Here is a 13,071-nt window from a genome sequence, read left to right as displayed (position 1 = left end):
TTAGACAAAAATATATTTTATTTTAAGAATTGCTTCCCCAGCTAGACATAACTTTTAGTAGACGTACTTTTTAGCTGTATGCTGTATACATGGATATATTTATGCTATTTTACATGAACAAAATAAATTTAGGCGACAAATGAAGATAACCTCATCGTACTAGGTAAATGATAAATAAAGCTTTTTATGATTGAAAAACTTCAAATGTGAAGTTTTATTTCTATGTGTTGAAAATAGTTCCAGAATAAATTATATATTAAAAACTTGGAGTAGGTAAAGCCAGAGGAATGATCGTGAGTTTGGCGTAGGACTGCATTCGAGATGTGTATAGATATTTATTGATTGAATTGATATAAAGGACGATTTGGTTTCAAAAGATTGCGTTTGTATTCTAGAAAGTAGGGCGGTGATTTACGACAGTTTTCTAGACAAGTTCTATACGTTACTTTTGAGGTTCTGAAAAGGACCGTTAGTAGCTTTGCAGTCTTGGAAAATACTATTTGGCTACGGATGATAACGTTTGTATTCCAGGAAGAAGGACATCATTCCAAATCATTTGTGAAATTGAGCCTATAATCGTAACACAAGTCGTACAATCGCTCATATATTTCAATATTTCATATCAATATTTGAGTGAAAGAAACTAGCAAAATACTGCACGGAGTACATTTCCGTCTTCCAGAAGGGCCAAATTGTGGAATTTTCTACGATATTAAAAACCGTTCGGAACATTTTTCTCGAATGCTATGCAGCCAAATACTAGCTTTATTTGCGCTTGTTTAGTGCGAATTTCGTACAACGAAAAGTGCACAAAGCTAATCGAATTATTCTAGATTTGCATAACGGCAATCACGATCGAGACTTAAACACCGGGCTTTTTTAGTACTACCACGGAATTTTCAGCACGGAAAGACAAACAAGAAATGATTCTAGCAAGTAGTAGTCACCAACATTCGGGTTCATCCAAGTGCTACAATGGGTTGAAGATCATTATGGTCTCACGGTTAGATTTTCTTCACTCTCTGAGCATCATAGAGCGTAGCAAAAAGTACAAGCGTCTTTTTGCTTTGGTATTCGGCAAAAAAAGAACGTGCTGATATTACACACACATGACATTTGTCAGAGTGATGCTATCTGCTTTCTGTCAAAAGTTACGGTGGGGTGCCGGCAACCAATCATCGCGACCGAACAGTCGACGTTGAGATCTTTCGAGTTGCTCTAGTTTGGACTGGTGCATTAAAGGAACCGAGAACAATTACCTTAGGCACTGTGGCTTGACCAAGAAGTCGGACTTAAGCCTAAAAGCTGGGAGTCCGCTAGCTGTGAAAAGATAAACAATGTAACTAGGGTCGGTTAGACCCTACGCTCCCCCTTAAAAATTTCTTTTTCCTTCGATTTAGGCTGTGAAATATTTCACGGTTAATTTTAACTTTTGTTTAAAATCTGACACTCGAGCGGTTAATTTGATGTTGTCAAAAATAACCCTGCTCGAGAGCATGGTTATTTTTGACAGATCGATGCTTATTTTCCGACACTGAAAAAAAACTTGCAATGAAAATTCTAATATTAATTCTTTAGTTGCAATTATTTTCAGTTTTGAAATGGGCCGCAGTTTGAGATAAATTTAACTACTCGACACAAAATAACCGCTCAAGTGTCAGACAGCCATAATAGACATACATTAAACGCGTATTTGTCGAAAGCAGGTTTTGAAAGTCCGTGTCCATACTTACCTTACCTAATAGCTATAGGCCTGGGGTGTCCTTTGCTGTATCAAGAATACGTCTCCACATAACTCGGCCATGGCTGCTCGTCGCCAGCCACTCAAGGCACGGATGCTTCTGAGATCACCCTCCACTTGATCGATCCACCTTGCTCGCTGCGCTCCTCTTCTTCTTGTACCAGTCGGATTAGATTCAAGAACCATTTTCACTGGGCTGTCGTCCGACATCCTTATGACATGCCCAGCCCATCGTAGACGTCCGATTTTAGGTATCCGTACGATGGGTGGTTCTAGCAGTTGTTGCAATTCGTGATTCATACGCCGTCTCCACGTTCCCTCTTCCATCTGCACTCCGCCATAGATGGTCCTTAGTACCATTCTTTCGAAAACACTGAGGGCGCGTTGGTCCTCTGCCAACATAGTCCAGGTCTCGTGGCCATAGAGAACAACCGGTCTAATGAGCGTTTTGTAGATGGTCAATTTCGTGCGGTGGCGTACTTTTCTCGATTGAAGGGTTTTTCTGAGTAAAAAGGACGCACGATTCTCTGCCAAAATACGTCTCTATATTCCTCTGCTGGTGTCATTGTAGGCGGTCACCAGTGAGCCCAAATACACAAACTCGTCAACCACCTCAATATCGTCACCGTCTTTCAATATTCGTGGTGGGAGGCGTAGTGTTTCTTTTCTAGAGCCTCTTCCTCTCATGTATTTTGTTTTCGACGCATTTATGGCCAGTCCGATACGCCTAGCTTCAGCTTTCAGTCCGATGTAGGTTTCCGTCATTTTCTCAAGGCTACGTGTTACAATATCAATATCGTCAGCGAAGCCAAAAAGTTGTACGGACTTTCGGAAGATCGTGCCACTCATGTCGATCCTCGCTCTTCGAATCACACCTTCCAAGCCAATATTGATTAAGATACAAGAGAGTCCATCACCTTGCCGTAGCCCTCTCCGAGATTCGAAGGGACTCGAGAGCGTCCCAGATATTCGGACGTGGCACATCACTCTATCCATCGTTGCTTTGACCAATCGCGTCAGTTTATCTGGGAAACCGTATTCGTGCTTGATCTGCCATAGCTGTTCTCGATCGATTGTGTCATATGCCGCTTTGAAGTCAATGAATAGGTGATGCGTGGGTACGTTGTATTCACGACACTTCTGGAGTACTTGTCTTATCGCGAATATGTGATCCGTAGTGGCGTGGGCTCCAGTAAATCCCGCTGGGTACGGCCCTACGAATTCCTTAGCTGGTAATCTGTCGTCGGCTGAGCCTGCACCCAGATTGATTCCTGTGTCGTTCTCTGTATCCTGTACTTCGCCATTCAGATAAAATGCAAAGTCCTGGCATTACATTCCTTTAGTGGAATTTGGTCTTTCTGTTTCAACAACTTCGCAGCCGATTCTTAGTGTACAGAATCATTGCATGGCTAGTACTATGGATCCTACTGACACTAAGAATTCTTCCAGGTCGGGGCTCGAACATACGACAACTGGCTTGTAAGACCAGCGTCCTATGCATTGAACCGCCAACCCGGGACATTCAGATGCTCGTCATAGTACGGCTTCCACCTGTCGATCACCTCACGTTCGTTCGTGAGAAGGTTTCCACTGGTATCTCTGCACATTTCGACTTGTGGCGTGTAGCCTCTACGTGAGCGGTTCACCTTCTCATAGAATTTTCGTGTATCATTTGCGCGGTACAGCTGTTCCATCGCTTCGCGATCTTGGTCTTCCTGGTGGCGCTTTTTCCTAAGGAAAACCGTGTCCTGTCTGTTCTGTGCCTTTCTGTATCGTTCCTCGTTCGCTCTAGTGCGGTGTTGCAACACCCTCGCCCTTGCTGCATTCTTCTCTTCGACCAACTGCTGACATTCGCCGTCAAACCAGTCATTTCCTCGATTCGATAACCTCGTACCTAGTACGGTTGAAGCAGTGCTACTCACGGCGGACCTTATATTCCTCCAGCCGTCTTCAAGAGTCGCCGCACCAAGCTGCTCTTCCGTTGGTAGCACTTACTCCAGTTGCTGCGCGTATTCCTCTGCAGTACGAACGATACGTAGCTGCTCGAGATTGAATCCTGGCGTTTCTGTGCGACGAGTGTTGTACACCGTCGATTGTTTTGAGCGCATACAAACTGACACAAGGTAGTGATCAGAATCAATGTTGGCACTGCGGTAGGTGCGGAGAAGAATCGCCCGTCGATGAGAACGTGGTCGATTTGATTTTCCGTATGTTGATCAGGTGATCTCCAGGTGGCTTTGTGGATATTCTTGCGGGGGAAGAAGGTGCTTTGAACTACCATTCCTCGGGATGCTGCAAAGTTCACGCATCGTTGGTCGTTGCCGTTTGTTACCACGTGCAGGCTCTCCAGCCCGATCACAGGCCTGTACATTGCCTCCTGGCTTACCAGGGCATTCATGTCGCCGATGACAAGTTTTACATCCCTCCGTGGACAGCTGCCGTAGGTTCGTTCCAGCTGCGCGTAAAATGCTTCCTTCACGTCATCGGGTTTCGTCTCATGTGGGCAGTGCACATTGATGATGCTGTAATTGAAGAAACGACCCTTGATCTTCAATACGCACATCCGCACATGTATCCACTTTCTACATGTAAAATACCAGACCCCAACTTTTTCCTTTCCATTTTTTGTTAGTTTTTTGGTTTACAGCTACAAAATGGTGGATTTTTCGTTAAAAATCGTAGTTTTTACTTTAATCATCCAAAAAACTCAATAAATTAAAAAAATCAAACAAATACGTTGGAGTATATAAAAACATCTACTATAACTATGCTGCTTTGATTTGTTGACTTCTGATTAGTCTGCACTGAGATATAGTGAACACCGCAAATCATGACTCTAATCGACGTTTTGCCTCCTCCGTCTTTCTATTTTCCCACGATCCTGTTTTTCTGGTTATCGACAAACGCTCTTTGAACACTTCCATTATTTTCACAGTCAACAATTTTACAGCTAGAAGTAGATCGAATTCTTGCAATGCACGAGAAAACTTTCTATCGTGTTCTGAGATGCCAGATATTTTAATAAAATCAAAATATTTATAACTTACATAACATAAAACACCTATATAAATGTTGTTATATAAATCTATTTATGGTATATCAGGCGTTGGAATAACAGTTCTGCTGAAAAGTTCGTATCGTTTAATAGAAACACACATTTTTTTGCCAAAATTCGTTTTTATTATTCACATTAGCCAAAATTGCTGCGGATTCAATTTGCGCTCATGCAAGGATGTTTTCGCCCAAGGCAAGATAATATTTATTTGTACATCTTGTAGAGGTGAGCTTAATGGTCGATCTATTCGTGCGTACATGGCAGATCAAAACAAACGTTTGTCTCCAAATGAGACAACTGACAATATTAATCGACAAATTGAACAATTGTCTGGTATTGTTGAAGTACTCAGTAAAAAAGTTGATTTTATTGCAAATATTTCAATTCGGAAACCCTCTACGACTCGTGATCCCATGACACCTTTATGGCCAAATTCTAACAGGAAACGTCGTCGTGTGGATAATGACACATCGACACTACCTCCTGTCGATCGAGGCACTAACTCAATGGATTTTGATGATCTCTCAGTTGCTTTCATCACACCGGCAGCACCACCAATATGACCTACATTTCTTTCAAGATTGGTCTTGATCCAGCACTCAAGCAGCAAGCTCTCGATCCTGCGTGTTGGCCAACCGGCTTGTTGTTTAGAGAGTTTGTCGACGTTTCAAAAAAAGTGATGTGATCGCTTATTTTCTCCCGAGACCAACCAGCAGTAACGACACCGGTTCTCCGGATGACAATTGTTTAAATGCAACAAGTTTTTGGTGAATCATCTAGTCGCTTTGCTAGTCAAATTAAACGATGTGCCATTATGTTTTGACAATGTTTTATAATATCTTTTTTTTTATGTTATTTATTTAGTATGTAGTTAGCCGTTTTAAGATTATTGTAGTTGGTTTGTTCTTGTTTTTGTTCCTGTAATTGTTTTAAAAGATGGTGGTTTTTAACGCCCGTATGAGAATGACAAACAAGACTCAAGTCAAATGGGCTTTTTCCCACCCAATCTGTCCATTTAGATTCGTTTATCCGATGGACATAAACAGAAATAAATAAATAAATAAATAAAACATATATGCCATCAGAGGCGATACAGCGATTATAGCGATCTTCCAACTTTTCGATACCATTTTTGTAGTACGATTTGTGCTTTGCCTCAAAATAGGCCTCAGTTTCAGCGATTACCTCTTCTTGCTTCTAAATTTTTTACCAGCGAGCATTCTCTTGAGGTCTGAGAACAGAAAAAAGTCACTGGGGGCCAAATCTGTAGAATACGGTGGATGAGGGAGCAATTCGAAGCCCAATTCGTTCAATTTCAGCATGGTTTTCATCGACTTGTGACACGGTGCATTGTCTTGATGAAACAAAACTTTTTTCTTCTTCAAATGAGGCCGTTTTTTTTTTAAATTTCGTCCTTCAAACGCTCTAGTAACGCTATATAATAGTCACTGTTGATGGTTTTTCCCTTTTCAAGGTAGTCGATGAAAATTATACCATGCGAATCCCAAAATACAGACGCTATAACCTTACCGGCCGATTGTTGAGTCTTTCCACGCTTTGGGTTCGGTTCATCGCGTGCAGTCCACTCAGCTGACTGTCGATTGGACTCCGGAGTGAAGTGATGGAGCCATGTTTCGTCCATTGTTATATATCGACGAAAAAATCGGTTTTATTTCGATATAACAGCTCCAAAAACTGCTCAGAATCATCAATTCGTTGTTATTTTTGATCGATTGTGAGCTCACGCGGCACCCATTTTGCACAAAGCTTTCTCATATCCAAATATTCGTGAATAATATGTCCAACACGTTCCTTTGATATCTTTAGCTATCTCGATCAACTTCACTTTACGGTCATTGAAAATCATTTTGTAGATTTTTTTCACGTTTTCATCGGTAACAGCCTCTTTTGGACGTCCACTGTGTTCATCGTCTTCGGTGCTCATACGACCAGTACGAAATTTTGCAAACCACTTACGAATTGTTGCTTCGCCCGGTGCAGAGTCTGGATAACACTCATCAAGCCATTTTTTTGTATCGGCGTAACTTTTTTTCATCAAAAAGTAGTGTTTCATCAACACACGAAATTCCTTTTTTTTCATTTTTTTCACAATAACAAAAGTAGCTTCACTCAAAATGCAATATCTCACAAACTAATAATCAGACAGCTGTCAAATTTATACACGTATCTTTTGAAGGTTGGTACTAACTGAAAATGGTATGTATTTAATTCTAGTAGCGCCCTCTCATAGAAACGATACGAACTTTTCAGCCGATCTGTTACATTAGTAGCGTTTTTTCTGATAAGTTTCATGATTTTTAGTGAGAGTATCATTGCCGTACCGTTTTTCAAAGTATAGTCCATCGTTATGTACTACTTTCTGTCATAAACGTTTGAAAATTTCCTTTTCCTCAAATTCGACGAATGAATCCATCCAATTTTGGGTGGTGTATTTTTTGAAACTGACCTGACAAGTTATGCGTCATAGATTGGAGCAAATGGCAACCGTATGGACAAATGGCGACTGTGGCAGAACTTTTCATTGCAGCGATTACAAAAAAAAAGCTTTTACAACTTTCGAAACATGAGGTCTTGCATTGTCTTGAAGCAAAAATACTATGCCATGAAGATCTTCATATTGCACTTTTCATGCAAAGCTCTGTCCAAACGCAGCAAGGGTAATCTGATGGTGTCACCTAATTTGAGCAGCTCATAATAAATAGCGCCCAGTTAACCTCACCACATGAACTTTTTCTGTTGTCCGAAACGTTTCTTGTCGTCCATATAAAAAAAATCCAAAATTTGAACCACGAAAACCACTTTATGCATGTTTGCTCAGCATCATTTTTCATTCTACATTACTTTATTTTAATAAGATACTTTAATATAATAAAAATTCACTATTATTAGTAATGTGGTAGTATTCAAATTCTGTTTTGTACTACTTTTATTGAAAAATTTGTGTTCTTTCATATAATCGAGTCGAAACACTTAAAAAATGCAATATGCAGAACATTTTCCAAAAATCAATATTATAGTGAAAAACAAAAAAAACACTTATTCGTTACTCTGCCATCTTTACTCATAGTGCAAGAAACTTCATCAGTTGTGAGTTACAACTTATCAGAAAAGAAAAAATACTAATATAAGCTCTTTTGGAGAAAATTGATGTCTTCAAAATATAAGGAAAAAGTTTTTTTTTTTTCGTTGTATACATTTTCCAATCATTATCTGCAACATTAGTGAAAACTCCAAATCAAATACACAAGTTAATTTATTAAAAAAAGTCGCTATTTTCCGGTCCGTAGCGAACGGTGCATCATGTCACATTATCAAGATGGAAATATATTCAGAGAACTCAAATTATTATTAAAAAATCATCCAGCTGACGTTATTCGACGTATTTATTGTTTTTATCAACTTTTGTATATAGAGGCATCACTGTGCGATGACTAGCTTAATGAAACATATGTCGTTTCCGCTTGAGAAAACTAAAACTGACCCAGGGTAGTTTCATCAAACAAACCCTGTTCACGAAACTGTGTTGGTTACGCACTTAGCAACAGGTATTTGAGCAAACCTGAAATAAAAACCAGGTTCGGAACTGACTCGATGTTCAGTTCAACAACGTTGAAACTAGGTTCGAAACTAGCTTCAAACAAACGGTTTGACAGCAGTTAGGGTGGAAACTGGACTACGTTTGGCATCAAGTGAAAATGACAATAGTCATCAGCAGGCGAACATGTTCATGAGCCGCCGACAAAAATAGTTTAATACTTCCTTTACCGGAACGGTTACACGTTCCGACCGTCAAAACGTTTCGTGAAGATGACGTTGACTCCATAAGTATACATTCAACTAATTTTGACGGTGACGGAAGTTGACTATGACCACAGACTAACAGACATGACAGTATGAGTAAAATCTTATACAAATAATTTTTCGTGATGCACTAGTTCCACCTATATTGTACTGCGCGAACTGTTTACTATCGGTACACCCCTTGTGTTATGTTAAAGTTTTTTTACTAGTTGGTTTCCCCTAGTTTGTCAACACCGATCAGCTGCTTGCAGGGATGCCTGATTTCATCATAATATTTGAAAATGAATCGTCACAATAAATTATTGGATTACGTTGATAATACAGGGTCCGGCACTCGAAGTGTAACCAATTAAAAAGGCCATAAATTCAGTTTGGAAAATTACTTTTACTTAATTCAAAGTACAAAATGTGTAAAAATAACACAAAATTCAGAATCAATTCACTTTTGCTCGATATGACCACCTTTTGCCTTGACTTGATGACTTGAGAGAGCGAAGGAGTTGCTTCGTTTGGCCGAAAGCGGTCAATTTCCGAACATTGTATTTTCTGACGAGAAAATTTTTCCAATTGAGCAATTCGTAAACTCTCAACTCGATAGGGTTTACTTGACCGACAGTTCATACGAGAATTTGAGTCATCGATTGGCCACTAGGAGGCAGCACCCGCAACAGATAATGGTTTGGGCCGCTGTAACCGCAGATGGGCGCTCTCCAATCGTTTTCATCCAGCCTGGCGTCAAGGTAAATGCGACATATTATCGGGAAAGTATTCTGGAGGTTGCTTTGAAGCCGTGGGCAGACAAACATTTCAGTGGCAGACCATGGACGTTTCAGCAGGACTCGGCACCGTCTCACAAAGCTCGAGTGAACCAAGAATGGCTGAAAAACAACGTTCCGAACTTCATCACGTCCACACAATGGCTCTCGAATTCACCAGATGCGAATCCAATGGATTATTCTCTTTGGGCCATTTTGGAGAGCAAAGTGCGAACTAAAAGATACACCAGTCTCGAGGCGCTGAAAAAAGTTATTGTCCGCGAGTGGGCCAAAATACCTGCAAGTCACATTCGGCCAAACGAAGCAACTCCTTTGCTCTCTCAAGTCATCAAGTCAAGGCAAAAGGTGGTCATATCAAGAAAAAGTGAATTGATTCTGAATTTTGTATTATTTTTACACATTTTGTACTTTGAATTAAGTAAAAGTAATTTTCCAAACTGAATTTATGGCCTTTTTAATTGGTTACACTTCGAGTGCCGGACCCTGTATATTTAACTTTTTTAGCGATGTTGGAAGGTAATCATTTTTTTCTCTCAGCGTTGCTCATCTAGATTATTTTTTATTGTGTTGGTAATTTTCACCCGAAATTAAGTGGCGGCGGACCAGAAGCAAGAAAATTTTGTAACAAAACGGGTTCGATTTTGTATTGCGTTGGAGGATGAGAAGTAGCACAATTATGTATATAGTTTTGGCAATATGCATTAAATCTGTATCCTGCATGAAATTCGCATGGACGTATACAAATCAATACATTACAGGTTATTCTGTATGAATGGCAACTCTGTTGGTAAATGAAAAAATAAACACAGTCTAGATGACAGACAGGATGTTTTTGATAGGGTAACGTGGCGACGTCATGACATATGCGTGTACTGTCCCAACTAAAGGAATATTCGAAATGACCGTTAAAATGATTGAAGAATCTAATTTGAGTGTCCTGTCTGTTAGTCTGTGCTATGACGACCCTGTCAGCTTGGAGCGAAATAAATCTTCAGTTCAGCAACGCCATCGCACGGCGTCACATTAAACATATCATGTCAATTGTATGCTGCTATTTTGGCGCGAACGAATTTGACATTTCTCTCCCCTTCTTCTATGTACGAGATTGGATGCGGACTCGCCTGAGGACGCCACGCTCGCAAAAAATGATGTTGCCAATGATTTGTTCGGAAAATGTGAGAGCTGGATATCTTGTTAATATGATGTCTTTGCTATGACAGAACCCAAGTAGCAAATGTAACTTGTTGAAATTTCAAGATGTTCTACAATTGTTTTAGAATTTGTTTAATGTTATATATGTTCAGAAAGATTTTTGAACATATTAAAATCGATTGTGCAACTTATGCTAATACTACCGAATAAATCATTGTAGAATAATATTAAGAACATCCACAGATAACAGATATACAGGCTCACATATGAACTGTGTGTAACATTTGCTCAATCAGCGTGGCGAGCACTGTCACCACAATCGACACAAGGTGCCACCACGATTTTGGTTCCGCTTTCACATGTCCCATAATTTTTTAGTGCAACATTTACTTCACGCTAGCTTTTTGTTTTGCTGTTGGTAAAAATGACAAGTTTATTTTTGTTTTATTCCGACCGAATTCTCGTGTGATAGGTGTTAAAATTGTTGTAGTTGGAATATTTCTATAACAGGCAGGAGGGTTTTGTTATCGTTCCGGAACGTAGTGGAACGTTTTGAAATATCGCGGAGAACAGTCGAGTAGGTGGCAGTAATGTTTCCAACGTATAGCAAATTTGAAATTTACACAGGATTTTGAAAAAAATTGTTCGAGCCTGTATATCTGTTATCTGTGGAATATCTAAAACAATTTTCGATGAACATTAGAAAAGGTCCCAAGTGCAACTGACAGTTTCTCTTGGTTTACTTTCTTTTCCAATTATTACGGCAAATTCCAGTAATTTCCAACAAATTCTACAGTGCATATCTAAAGTTGATGTTTTTTGCTATAATCCTATGTGAAGTGTTAGATGGAAAGATTGCTGATTGAACAGTAATACTCGAAAGAGAAAGTAAACAAAGAGAAACTGTCATTTACACTTAGGACTTTTTCTCGTGTTTGTCTTCAATTGTGCAGCAATACATTAACTTGTCCTTGTTGCACTAGCAAATATAGAAGTTTTGCAAAAATGTTCACATCGTCATGTAAAATGGAAGTAACTATAACAATTGTGCAACTCATCTTTTTTTCCAAATGGCTGTCGTAATAGTATCGGACACAACATTTACTGAAATGGTGAAAAATCTCTTTAGGGAGGAAACGAGCGAAGATAAAAAATGGTAAGCATTTTGCATTTGCAGATTGGATTTCGGTGAAAATTACCAACAAAATCAAAAACAGCCTAGATGACTCCAAGTTCATTTTGTATCGGGCCGATAATTAACTTTTTAAACATTCCGTGCGAAAAACTAACTAAATGGTTCACTTTCGTGGTTAATTTTACCTTTTGGTTAAAATCTGACACTCGAGTGGTTATTTTGATGTTGTCAAAACTAACCCCGCTCGAAAGCATGATTTTTTTACAGATCGACACTGAAAAAAATCTTGCAATGAAAATTTTAATATCAATTCTTTAGTCAAAATTGTTTCCAGTGCAAAATAAACCCAAATAACTTTCCATCCGTCAAACTTTGAAATAAGCCACAGTTTTAGTTAAATTTAACTACTCAACACAAAATAACCACTCAAGTGTCAGATTTTAACCAAAAGTTGAAATTTACCACGAAATGGTTCACAGCCTAAAAAGAATAAATATTACAGGCAGTGCTGGAAACGGTCCCTTCACGTGACAGTTTTATGTGAAATTCCTATGTTGGTACCTAAAACTGTAGATGTTTACTTTGAATGTCGTGTGCTGGAAAATTTCATGTTGCCTACTATTCGGGCTGTCACACATGAATGTCGCGCTAACCAAACAGATGAAAGTCGCATGTGACAGTCATGAGCGAGCGCTTCATGAATGTAGTGGCGATAGTCTTACTCGTGTTGGGCGATGAATGTAACGATAGAATGATAGTCCTCAATAGAATCGGCTGCATTTTGTCTTCGGTGCGAATACCATTTCTGGCAATAAACTTTCATGAAGAAATTCAAAAGGCCGTCATTAGTGATAGTTTTTATCTCGATACTGTTCAATGAAATAGTCAAATTTCATACCATTATTGCAAAAGGAGAAAGTCAATGTCAATGAAAACGCGCGGGTTAGGGTTGTCAATCAACGAAAATTCTAAATTTTTTAAAAATTTTCGAACATGAATTTAATGGAAAAAGAAGTGAATATTAATCGAAAATTACAACGTTTGAACATTTACTAGATGCATAGGGTTGTCAACAAGCGCAAATTTTCAATTTTTGAAGAAAAAAATGTTAAATAGTAATTGAATAAAAAAGTAAGTCTTTAGAGTACAAAATTTACTATATTCATGAACTTTAAAAGGGCATAGAGTTGTCAACCAGCTAAAATTTACTACTTTTGGACAGTTTCTAGTTTTATTTCAATAAAAAGTGAAGTCAATAGTTAAAGAAATTTACCAAGAAAAAAATCAAAATTTTGAAAAAATTTAATATCATACTGGAATGAAAAGGCGAATCAATAGAGTTATAACATTATTAGGATCATGCTCTTTTTAAAGTGCATAGGGTTTACCA

Source organism: Malaya genurostris, chromosome 3 (assembly GCF_030247185.1).
Source record: "Malaya genurostris strain Urasoe2022 chromosome 3, Malgen_1.1, whole genome shotgun sequence".
NCBI classification, from domain to species: Eukaryota; Metazoa; Arthropoda; class Insecta; order Diptera; family Culicidae; genus Malaya; species Malaya genurostris.
This window is presented reverse-complemented; position numbering follows the sequence as displayed.